We start from the raw sequence: 14,301 nt of genomic DNA on the forward strand, positions 1-14,301 counted from the left end.
CTAGGATGCCGACTTTACCGGATGCCGACTTGATAGAAAAAACACCAATGGCACTTGTCACTTTCTTAGTAACTCATTAGTATCTTGGTTTAGCAAAAAGCAAAATTTTGCTGCTTTATCAACGGCTGAAATTGAATATATAGCTTCCAGAAGTTGTTGTGCCTAAATACTTAGGATGAAACAACAATTTGAGGATTTTGATTTGCATTATGATCATATTCCTATTGAATGTGATAATACTAGTGCCATCAATTTAAGCAAAAATCCGGTTCAACACTCATGAACAAAACATATTGAAATTCGACATCATTTTTTAAGAGATCATGTTCAAAAAAGGGATATTGTACTTGAATTTGTAAACACTGGCAAGCAATTGGCGGATATTTTCACAAAACTCCTAAGTGAGGATCACTTCAATTTTATTCGTGGCGAGCTTGGAATGTCGATTTCTACTTAAAAAGTTTTGTTATAACTGCAAAACTTGAATTTTTGTTAAAATGATATATGTGTATTGCTATATTGATATGGAAACATTTATATCAGTTGAATGCTCTCAAGTCCTTCATACATTTATTCTCCTTAACAGTTTGTTATTCTCAACTGTGTAATTTTTTTTGGGCTCTGCATCTTGAGGTAAAATTAACTTTGCATACATTGATTTTTTTTTAAACCCTCATGGTATTTTTTTTGCATTACCATTCCAGTAACACCAACGTCCCATTAAGTTTAATTTCTACTAGTATTATTTTATTTTAATTTATTTTATTTTTTTATTTTGCTATTATGCTTAATTTCTTTTATTTTTCATTATTATTTTTTGTTTGGGCTTAATTTTCTTATTTTTTTCTGCTTTTTAATTTCATTTTTCAGTAGTTAAACATAAAAATAAAAACAAATCAAAATACAAATATTTACATAAAAAAAAATAACCTTCATTTTTTTTACGGCCATACACTGATCAAAATAAACATATTTACATAAATAAAATAAAATAAAAAAAACCTTCATTTTTTTTACGGCCATATGCCGATCTTACTTACTCGCCTCTTCCATCATTTTCTTCCTCTTTTTATCACCTTGGGAGGCCCTTGCAGGCCCTGCCCCCGTGCTTTCGTCGAAAGCGACGGCTCCCCGCTGACTATCAAAGGCCAAGAACGACGTTGCTCTAAATCGGGCCATGGAGGTGGTCTTCCGTTTAAGCTCTTTATTTTTGGTCTTCAGTGCGCAAATCTCTGCTCGTGCATCCTTGTACATGCGCTGGAGCAGCGAGAGTTGGGCGTTGACTTGGTGGAGCTCACTCGTCCTATTCTACAGTTGGTGAGCCAATTTTGTGACTGCAGTCGCCGCCTCCATACAGGATGTCAGTGTGAAATGATTGGCTTCAATGCATGATTTAGCTATCATTATTTGCTTAATCGACATCATAGGAAGGTTGGGAAGAGTAGGAGCCGGGGTACTCGGCCCAGCAGCACTTACGGGATCATTCAGGTCAGGAAAGAGAGTAAGGGGACGGGACAAGGTCGTGAAGTAGAAAACAGAGATGTAATCGACAGGAGGGTCGCTTTTGGCAGCCTTTCTGCTCTGCTCAGTCTCTCTGTTCTATCTCTCTCACGTAGAAAAAAAAGAGATAGAAGCGAATGAGAAAGAAGAAGGAGAAGAGAGTGATTAAGAAGAAGACGGATGAGAAGAAGACAAGAGGGAGAGAGAGCCGAGGCCATTGATTGACCCGTCTCGCTTTTGTCAGTTGGCTGACGCAAAAGCGAGGATGCATGTCCAACGCGATTTTCAACAGAAAAAAGAGAAGTGCGCGAATCGTATATATATATGTATATATATGTTTTGAATTGCATAGATGTCATTTATCACTATCATTTTCCTCTTCCTCCTCCTCCTCTAGATTCTGACCCATGATTTCCTTTTAATAATATCACAGGGGAAGAAATTATATGATGTTATGTATTATGGTATTATTTTGTTATGATATTATGTATTATGATATTATTTGAAAACTAATTTAATGATTATGTATTTATAGTTTGATATCTTAGTCTCATATCATGTCTATAATTAAAGCTTATTTATTACACATGTGCTAACCTATGTATTTAGAAATGAATTTAGGGAGCATGACTTGAGGGAGAGCTTTTCTTACTCCCAAATCAAATCAAAATATCATTGTGTGCCATCATAAAAAAGGGGGAGATTGTTAGACTTATTTATTTTGATGATTTATTTAATTATGTTTTTAATTTATTTGGAAGAGAAAAATAGAATCAAAATTTATTTTGATGATTTATTTGAAAGAGAAAAATAGAATCAACAATTATTTTGATGATTTTATATTTTAATTTATTTGAAAGAGAAAATAGAATCAAAATTTATTTTATCCCATTATTTCTTACCTAAAACTTTTATCCTAAATGTTGATAGAATATATTTAATATTTGATTAAATCAGAGGTTCAAACAGTCCAAAACAAAGGTTCAAACAGCCTAGCACAATAACAGGCCAAAAGGTTCAAGTGAAAAATATTTAAATTAGTAATGATGGAGTGGAAGATATTCAAATGAATACAACGGCTATAAACGGCTATAAATTCAAATGAATACAACGGCTATAAATGGCTATAAGTTTCATTATATATACCAAAGCCTCTAATGTAAACAAGTTACAAGAAAAAACATAAAATATTTTTTGATCTATAATCACTCATATCTATTCTCTGAAAAATTCTCTGAGAAGTGTTCTTCAATTTTTATTTATATCCTCTTTCAAAAATTATACACTGAGACGTATAGTTTTAAGCCCATTTTTCCTGTGTGAGGTTTATAGAAAAACCAGAGTTTCATTTTTATATCTATCTTTGAGAGATAATTCTTGTAGCTTTCTATGAAAGCAAAAACATCTTCTTTTCAACCTTGTAAGAGTGTAGTACACTCAGTGTTCTTGACTTAGAAAGTTTGTGTAAAATCTGTGGAGGATTGCTCCATCTGTGAAAAGGTTGCTAGTGAAGCTAGAGTATAGTGGAAAATCTCAAGCGAAGCTTGAGGAGTGAACGTAGGCTGAGTTGAAGTCGAACCACTATAAATTTGTTTGCCTCTCTCTCCTTTATCTCTTTATTTTATTTGAATTTCCATAGCTATATTTCACATTTTCACTATGCTAAAATCATTAACTGACATAGTTGTTAGAACACTTGTTTTAATTATTTTTATTTCATTAACTGTATTTATCAATTGTGCTAATCATAATTTTTATTAGGGTATTATTATTTTTATTTGTAAAAACCTAATTCACCCCCCCCCGCTTAGTTGTCTTTTGGGTAACAATTGCGCTTCGTTCTTAGTGTGTTTCTAAGTCCTATCCTCATTATTATGTTCTAATTAGGGCTTAAGAATGCCTAAGATGCAATGAGGATGTCAAAATACACTTGAAAACACTTAGTCAAATTTATGAAAAAAAGGTCTTCGCTCGAGCGTAATTTCCTTCGCTCGAACGGAGGTTCAAAAATAAAGGTGATCGCTCGAGCGCAACTTCGGTCGCTCGAGCGGTCTGTAAACTCTGTAAAAGTACTGGTTACATGATTTTTCCGCTCAACGGTCGCTCGATGGTCGCTCGTGCGTAAGACTGAGTAAATAGGGTCCTCGCTCGAGCGCAACTCTTGTTACTCAGGCGATCTGCAAAATTTTGTAAAACTTATGGGAGCATGAATTTTACGCTCAAGACAACTTTTCCTCGCTCGAGCTGAAGTGCAAAACTATGAGTGGTCACTCGAGCGCAGGTTCTGTCGTTTGAGCAGAGATGCAAAATTGTGGAATTTCCAGATTGCTCTTCAGTTTCAAAACTCAAATTCAAACCAATAAAACACATCTTTTTGGGCCCAAAACTTGAGAAAATATATGTAATCTTGTAAAGCATTGTGAATTCAAGATCATTTTGCAAAATCAAAGCCCAAAAGCATGTCAATCGTGTAAAATCAAGCTTGAAATGTTGAAAACATAACATGCATGTAATTTCTTGACTTCAAAGCTTTAAAAACATGATCAAACAAGGTAAAATGGTATGAAACTTGGTGAATTTCCAAAACCAAGCTATGATCAATGCATGCATGTGAGAATTCTTCAACATTCAACTCTAAATGCAAGGAAATTTGCATGCATGTATGGTTATCTTCTTAATTCTTCTTTCCTAGCTCAATTCTTGAATTGATTGTCTAACTCTCTTGGTGTGATGTATGAAACAACCCTACTACATAACTAAAATGGTGAATTCCTACCTTAAACCTTAAATTTTCAAGTATAGAGGCTTAGTCTCCCAAGTTCTCTCCAAATCCTTCACTTTTCTAGCAATCTCTTTTTACTTGATTTCAAACTTCCTCCTTTCCCTCTCTCTCATGTTTTGGTCTTCAAAGATAAGGGGTTGAAAGTGTAAAATGTATAAAAGGTGTTAGGAGTGGTCTTATATAGGGTCAATTAGCATTAGTTAATTGAATTGAATTAAGGCTAATCCATTGGCATTATTTATTCTAATTATTTGGTTCCGAATTTAATTTAAATTGGACCTACCATAAATTTCCAAAAATTCCAAATAACTCATATACCAAGTCAATTTTGTGATCAAATGCCGATAAGGCTTTCAATTCGCAAAATAAAACAGAAACACAAACAGATATTTCTACGATAGACAAATGTAAACGCAAATAATGCAACATACATGCAATTAATTCAGAATTTTCATCCTAATTACTTATTAGACATTCTTAGTCATAGGTTATAAGCTAATCACAGGTCAGGGTTATTACACATCGTCACACCGCGATGTCTGTCGTCGTTGCACCGTTCTTTACCATTATCACAGTCAATTTACCAAAAACTAACATCGTCAATTATTCTCATTATCATATCTGTGGTAACCCAATCCTTAAAAGCACTGTGAAGCCCGTCGTTGTTGTGCTGTTATTCCCCATTATTACTGCCGATTCACCAGGAACCTCCATCGTTGCATCGTCTCATCATCGCATCAATGGCAACCCAATCGTCAAAAACACCATGAATCCCATCGTTGTGTCGCCGTTATTACCCCATTGTTAGTGTTGTTTCACCAAAATCACCATCGTCTCATTGTCTCATCTGTGGCAACCCAAATCATCAAAAATGGTTAACAAACATAAGTGTTCATTACAAATCTTATATACAAACGATAACCCTTAGTTTTTTTTTATAATTTCAACTTCAACCCAAATTTATTGATCCTATTCGTACAATGTGTGAAGTTCATAGTATTGTTGTTATCCCCTAATTATTTAATTGTTGTCATTAACACTATTCATCGTTGAATATGAAACCCCCCACCCTAAAAAAAAATTGTAGCAATAACTTGTATGTTAATAGTAGTGAACATTCACATGGGAAAAAAAATATGTGGATCAACACAGTTGTTTCCATTGTGTTCTTGTTGTATGATATTCACATGTGAACATTCACACCATATGTAGTCTGATTGTCAGGTTTATTCTCAGTTTCATAGTCTCAAATGTTTGTGTGAATATTCACATTGCTCAATGTGTTTCTATGTATGTTGATACTAGGCAAGCCACCTTGATTTTAACATAATGGTCTTGTTTTGCTGTAATTGTGGCTCAATTAGAATTTTCTGAAGTTATGACATTATTCGCAATATGACTCATGTAAATATTAGTGTGAACATTCACATTATACTTATTGCTAAAAAATGGTCATTTGGGTTTGGTCAATATGGTTATGTGAATATTGATGATGAGGTAGTATGCAATTTTTTCCTTTATGTTGCAAAATTTTGTTCTTGTCAATATGAGAAATCAACATATGTTGGTGCTGTCTCAGTGGCCTATGTGAACATTCACACTTTGATTAATTCCACTATTGCTTTTGTTTTCATATCCACATTCATGTGAATATTCACATCTCTACTATTGATGTAAACATTTGTATTGTAAGCTGTATTTCATTGTTGATGTTAACAACCCTATGAATGTTCACATCAATGGTGTGGATGTTCTCAATACTGTTTTTGTCACCCTAAAAAAATGCAATTCTTTGCTCTTGTGGTCTGAATGTGAACATACATACCAAATAAATTTGTGCTAATGCCAACACAAATGCATAATCCACCTCTATTCCATTCAAACCTTTATCAGATATGAATGTTTACATCATTGTCCATAGATGCCAACATTCACATCAGTGTTTCAAATGTTCACATCAATGTTTTCATTGTAGGAAATAATAGACTCAGTTAATTTTTGTATTGCATGAATATTGTATTAATGTGTATGTCCTATGTAACAGACGTTGCACACAAGTGAAAAAGGGATGAATATCATGTCAAATATGAAAGCTTGCATGTAGATAACCACATAAATGTTGACATGCATTGTGTCAATTACAGATCTAACATAACAGGCTTGGTGAAATTAATGAAAAGCACAAAGTTTACATAACCTCAACTTGGCTGCAGAGGCAAACCCCATTTTGGCAATTATTGGATACATTGAGGATCGGTAAAATCGACATTGACAAGAACATGAAGTATGATGATGTTGTTGTGCGTGTCTTAGAGATGTGCAAGGCATTCAAAGAGGCCTTTTACATTGGCAGAAAAAAAATGAACATACATGACCGCGATGTGAAACTGATTTTTGAAATGGATTGTAGCACCAAACCAATGGACAAGTCATACGGTGCCAAGCCAAAGACTGAAATTATAAACAAAATGTGCAAAAATTTCAGCCAGTTGACTTTAAAATGGATACACACCTTTCTGACCGAGGCATTAAAGGGCAAACAAGAAAAATGACAATGACGAAGTTGCACAACTAGTCTGCATGTATGCATACTAGAAGCTTTTTTTTCTCGACAAGCGGCGAAACAATAGGATAGGGATACTATGCACATATGGTCCCATTAGAGAACATGAAATGATATGATTGGGTAAGACAAATCAGGACAACACTAACTTCTTCCATTGCCCAAAATGATAGAAAGTCAGGAAAAGTAACCGACTATGTCATGTTGTTGATAGTAAGTACCCATATTCTCAAATGTTAACATTTGCATGCTCTTACGAAAAATACTGACATGAATAACACCTTCATAATAAAACAAATATGAACATTGCATACACTAATACAAACACACACTGACCTTTACATATACACTATGCGCATTGATGTTAATGTTGTTGATGGTAAGTAACCATGCACACATATGTTCACAACCATCTACACAGATATGGACATTCACATCTATGGACAATGATGTGAATGTCTACATCGATTGACACTGATGTGAATGTTCACATCTATTGACATTGCGCACATATATTCATAACCATCTAAATAAATATGAACATTGCACACATATATTTACAACCATCCACACAGATATGAACATTCACAACTACAGACACTAATGTGAATGTTCAGATCGATTGACACTGATGTGAATGCTCACATTATTTACATTAAACATTCACATAATACATGCTCAACAATTGTATGTCCAATGTGTGCAGAAAGTAATACAAGAGTACCCTCAGCAAGAGAAATAAATTAATTGATGTGCATGTGAGTGATTACCAAGGTAAGAGATACCTAATCTTCCTAATGCACCACGAATTTCATTGGATGATCGTTGTCTATGATGTCAAAGATAATCTGTGGAGGCATTATAACTCATTGCAACCAAGACCCAGCATCCGTGACCCACATGTCATCCAAGCACAAATAGTCATAAGTGGTTTATGCATATAATAGTTGTCATGAGGTATTATATTTGAACTTGCACGTATGCACGTACATATTGGATGGTGGCTAATTTAAAATTTCATTCATTCCCCCATGACAGGGGGTTTACATTGAGGCAGTCGTGAGCAAGATTAGCCCATCATCACCACTATGGACCAAGTTGGCAGGACAAGACTCGTTGCCATTAATCATATCAGTTGACGTCCGTCCTCAACAGGCCTCCAATTCGTAAGCATCACATCAACTTTATACACATCATTATACCGCAGTGTGTTACATCATAAGGGCGTATATATACAGTGAGAAAATTGCCGACAGCCTCACTTACTTTGAATGGTGTGGAATAAGAGACTCATTAAGACATAATTTTTTGAACCATACAAAGACAGTGCGATTCAAAAACCTACAGGTAGGGAGTGTCTACATACAAAGACTAACCATAACCATTATCCACATTTAAGACAATACAAATAGTTTTGACATATTGGAACAAACTAGCTTGCTTATAAATCAATGTTATATCATTTCTTGTATTGCTACCTTTGATTCACCACATATATATATATATATATATATATATATGCGTTTTGAGGTCTATTTAGTGTTGATCTTTTGGAATATGAACTGTGTAAATATTCACATTAAGCTTCTATTCATTTTTTGAAATATGGCAATTTGTTAACAAAATTATGAATATTCACATTATGTATTTCAATAATTTGAATATGACAATTTGACAGGCGTTAATATGACAGTTGGTATCACATATGTAAATATTTACATCATCTACGTGGATGATATTAGATGTAAATATTCACATCATGTACATATATGTATCATAATATACACAACAACATGTCATTTTGCTAACCAAAAAAACACACAATGTGGATTGTTTCAATAACATCAACCCAAAAAGATAAACAAATTAATACTATGAAAATTAGAAAACGACAGTACTATGTTTGGAAAAATGCATGCACGTTATTGAAACATAATTCATACCCACTCCATACACAACATAATCTCATTCCAAACACCAACAAAACAATCTCACGTACAATGTTTTAATGAACATTGTACACTCCAAATCGACTCTTTGCATGATTTTTAATTGTGGCTTCCCTATTTATCATATCTCTCGCATCTTATTTGCTTTAGTTTCTCCCCCATTGATGGAATCCTATTCTTTTTCGGCCTACCGGGTGGTTTTTTTACAATTGGTGGGTGTATGGTGAAGTCTGTGGGATTGAAAGGCGGCTTCTCCACCGACGGTATAGGAAATATGGCACCCGAATAGGTTGCACAGTACGTCTCTACATGAAAATAATGTTCAACACAATCATTGAGATTGTACTGGCTCTTTTGAATGGCAATAACAGTATGATCGCATGGGAAGCCGTTGATCTGCCATTAAAAGCAAGAACACGTATGCCTCACAATATCAACTATGATGGATAGTATTAAATGAACCTCGAATACATCCTCATTGGTTTTGCTAACCTGCCAAGACCTACTGTCGTTGAACGAATCAAGAAGCTTTGCTTCAAATGTAGGACAAATAGCCTCATTTCACTTGTTTGCTTGGTCTCGCTGCGCCAACATTTTCCGTATCAACTGAATACGAATATTGTCTACCATCCAAGTAATAGGAAGATTACGTGCTTTCCTAGGCCAAGTTTGGCAAGTCAAATATAATCCAAAAAGCCAAAACGTTATACAAAAAGCAAAAAAGGTATTACTATTCATAAATGAAAAATATTAAAAAAATATTTGATATATTTTTATAATATAAATCCACTGACAACGTCACAGCCGTTAAACAGGTCATCATACACTTCTCTTGGGGCAAAAAAAAAATTTGTCTCCTTCGGGACAAATAACTTTTGGACAGTGATGGTCGGTCTGTAGGGGCCACCATAGGTCCCATTTTAATAATTTGAACCGTTCAATATGTAGAACTCGTCGAGTAATATATGGATGTAAAAAATCACGTTGATCGGATATCGTTAACTATATGATCAAATCAGTTTTGTATAAACAAAATGGATGGTGTGATAGTTAACTGTTGAACAAAACTAATCTGATCATATAGCTATCGATATCCGATCATTGTGATTTTTTACAAGCATATAATACTCGACGATTTGTACATATTGAACGGTTCAGATTATTAAAACGGGACCCATGATGGCCCTCACGGACCGACCATCACTGTCCAAAAGTTATTTGCCTCGAATGAGGCAATTATTCTGTGGAGACATGCTGCGCAGCCGTAGGAGAGCCGTACAATCAATTGATTTTCTTCCACTATACACTTTATTTATACAATTTTTTATTACATATTTTTTCGTAAAAAGACAAAAAGTTAACCCAAACATTCATATTTTTTTCCTCAACTTTTTAGTTCAAAAAGACAAAAAGTACATTTATTTAGGACACCCCAAACAATCCCTTAATCTAATTATTAAATGACTCGGCTACATTTTATGTCATCTCCCCATAAAGCATGCCCTTACACAATATGACAATATTACACAACAACTAAAAATAAAATTTTCCAACAGAATATGAAATTTCACATCAGATGGCTAAAACTACCTGAAACATGAATTCGCCCAGTGCTCGGGTGCCAACTCTTTGAAGAAATTTTGTGCTCGTTACTTACCATCCTCTTTTAATTTCTCAAGCTTTTCATGAAAACTCACCACAGTTGGCTCGTACGCACAATCACCCAAACTACTAACCAAGTGGTCCCTAAATCCATTATCAATCCCCTTCATCCGGTCTCTTAAATTGTTCTTTAAGTGTTGTAAGCAATAACCATGGTAAGATGATGGGAACACATTTGGCATCGCTTCTAACTGCCCAAGATTACGGTCAGAAATGAACGTAACTTGTCGCTTACTATCAACAACCTTTTCAAGCTCGTGCAAGAACCATGACCAATTGGTTGTGGTCTCTGAATCAACAATTACAATTGCTAGAGGAAATAAACCTACAACAAATACAACACAAGAACATGATACAAATGATCATAATATACCAATGTGACTATTAACACCAATCTGTTTAAAAAAATCATACAACAAACATGAGTTGTCAAATATTAACACTGTCAGATGCCAATACATACACAACACTCCCATCAATGTGAACATCCACATCCAGACACACAAAAACACCCAAAAAATACTAACCATTGTTCCCATCTTTCGCCATTACGACAAGTAGTTGACCTTTATACATTCCTTTAAGAAATGTCCCATCAAGGAATAATAATGGCCGACAAAAATTGAGCCCCAAAATACAAGTAGCAAATGATACAAAAAAATGACTAAATTTTGAGTGCTCGAGTCGTAGTCAATAGTAACGTAACTTTTTTAATTGTAACGTATCACAGCATCCAAATACCATCACAACTCGTCAAAAGACAATGTGATGTAGGACAAGATTTTCAGAATTTTTATATTTTTAGTTTTAATATTTTTGATATATTATTTTATTAGGATTTTTGTAATTTAGTATAAATATTTTAGAATTATTAGGTTTCGTAATTTTATTATTTTAGAGTTAGATTTTGACTAGGATTTTAAATAATTTAGAATTCTAGTTTCCTATTTGCTTAGGTTTCCTAATTTGGTTTATTTAAGTTTCCTAGTTTATTTTAGAATTACTTTTCCTACAAGTATTAGGTTTAGTTTATTATAAATAGCTATGTAAGCCTCATGGTAAAGAAAACTTTTATACAACTTTTATTCATTCATTCAATAATATTTCTCTTCCTTGTGGATTCAAGGTTCTATTTTTCTTACGGATTCGAGAGCCCCTTTCGTCTACTAGAACGATATCTAGTCCCTGTGTATTCCGCTACGTCAAGTAGTATCAGAGTATGGATTCGCCTAGCTTGATCACACAAGACAATGGAGAACACACAATCTCTATTGACATTGATCGTAGAGTGGAAGCCATATGGGATGCGATTGAGGAACATCGGCTAGAGGTGTACAAACTTCGCAATGAGATTTGTAATCTACTTGCCGATTTGGGACTAATCGTCAACTAGAGGCAACCAACAGTTGACAACAATTGTGCCGAAGCATTCACCCGAGGCCAACCTGTTAGCTTACGTTATTTTGCAGAAATTTCGTATTTTAACGGTTCAAGTAAGTTTCAAAAAGAAGATTTTCTTGATTGGTTGCTTGATCTTGAAAATTTCTTTGAATTCATGAAGATTTCTCATGAAAAGAAGGTTATATTTGCATCCTACAAACTTGATAAAATTGCATTGAAGTGGTGGAATGGGTTACAAGATTATCGAGTTTACAAAGGTAAAGACAAATTTCATTCATGGTTAACAATGAAAAAGTTTTTGGCAACAAAATTTTACTTTCATGATCATGAAGATATATTCTCATATACAATCAAGATACTTCTATGGAGTTAGTAAAACATTGCCATGAAATTATAGTTGAAAAAGAAAAAAATTCGCATCAAAATATTATTTGTGGTGAGATTGGTTGTAAAACTAATGAAGAAGATACAAAGTCTTATTCGAGTGTTGATAATGCGTCAACACATGGTAATTTGAATACTGGCGAGAAAGTTTTACAAACAAGTCATAAAAATATTGAAGAAGAAGGAAATCTAATTGAGCCCAGTAACAAAGAGAAAATAGTAGAAGAGATAATACAACCGCCGTGTGCAACAAAGAAATTGGTTGATGCTACACTTGATATTCCAAGGTTGATAATTGAAGGATCAATTGAATCTGAAATGGTGTAACATCAAGAGAGCATGCAAGTTCTAGACAAATTGAAGCATATAGAGAAGCACTTTCAAAAAAAAAAACTTTTCTATATACAACTTTTGGAATAGGGGCAAGCAACTGAAACATTCAAAATATCTCTTTATTTGGCATAGAAGATGGCATATCTCTAATATGAACTTGAGGACGAGTTTTTTTCAAAGAAGAGGAGTCTGATGTAGGACAAGATTTTCAGAATTTTTATATTTTTAGTTTTAATGTTTTTGATATATTATTTTATTAGGATTCTTGTAATTTAGAATAAATATTTTAGAATTATTAGGTTTCATAATTTTATTATTTTAGAGTTAGATTTTGACTAAGATTTTAAATAGTTTAGAATTCTAGTTTCCTATTCTCTTAGGTTTCTTAATTTGGTTTATTTAAGTTTCTTAGTTTATTTTAGAATTACTTTTCCTACAAGTTTTAGGTTTAGTTTATTATAAGGGGAAAATTAGTCTAAGGTCCCTCTCCCATTTTTAATAATGGAAGAGATCCACAATATTATTTTATGATGTCTAAGGTCCCTCAATCCCCAACACCCATATATCACAGAGAAATTTGATTCCCTTAAATCAAACTAACTCTCCTTCTCTTCTTTTCTCTTTGCTCTTCTCTCCCCGACGAACTCTATCTCCATCATCGGAGTTCATCGTCGTCATTTGTACTGGACCGGACCGGATACAGTAATCAAGTATATGACAGATGGTATGCTTCTGAGAGAGATTTTGATTAATGAGAATTTATCTCAGTATTTAGTTATAATGCTTGATGAAACTCATGAGAGGACAATCCACATGGATGTCCTTTTTGGATTGTTGAAGCAGCTTGTAAAGAGGAGACTTGACCTTCGATTGATTGTCACATCTGTCACATTAGATGCAGAGAAATTTTCAAGTTATTCCTTTAACTGCAATATCTTTACAATTCTTGAAAGAACTTATCCGATGGAGATACTCTACACCAAATAGCCAGAAAGTGACTACCTAGATATATCTCTAATCATTGTTATAGAGATCCACTTGACAGAACCTGAGCGTGATATCCTCCTCTTCTTGACTGGTCAAGAGGAGATTGCTCTCTCTCTCTCTCTCTCTCTCTCTCTCTCTTAGAACTCATACACATATAAACATCCATGTATATGGTATGAAGTTAAATTGTTTGACAAAATGCTTCTTAGAACTTCAAAACACATAACTGTGAGATTTGGTTTGACAAAACTCTTTTTAGAGCTGTAAAACATATAGCTATGAGTTTTGAAGCTAACTTGTTTGATAAAATGTTTCTTAGAAAAATAATCATAGAGAAAAATAATTACAATTTTCTCTAGTTTGTTCAAAACACAGAGAAAATTATGATTGTTTTTTTGTTTCTAGGTAGCCCAAATTTCTCTGGTTTGGTTTGATTTTGAATGACCAATAATAAAGAAGTTTAGATAACCAAGAAATATTTCCTGGTAGGTAACTAGAGAAATTCTTTGATTTTGAATGACCAATAATGGCTATGATAAATTTGGAGAATCAGAAGCTTCTTCTACAACCATATATCCAAAGAAAAAATATTAGAGAGTGAGAGAGAGTTTAGGCTAAGATGAGACTTGAACTTACTTTGTCCAAAGAAATTAGAGTGGGAAATCCAGAGAAATTTGGCGAGAATTTCTCTGGACAGTGGGAAGTCTAGAGAAATTTGGAGAGAAGTCCAGAGAAATTTG

This window comes from Camellia sinensis, chromosome 3 (genome assembly GCF_055761805.1).
Source record: "Camellia sinensis isolate YWXY chromosome 3, ASM5576180v1, whole genome shotgun sequence".
Classification (NCBI taxonomy): domain Eukaryota; kingdom Viridiplantae; phylum Streptophyta; class Magnoliopsida; order Ericales; family Theaceae; genus Camellia; species Camellia sinensis.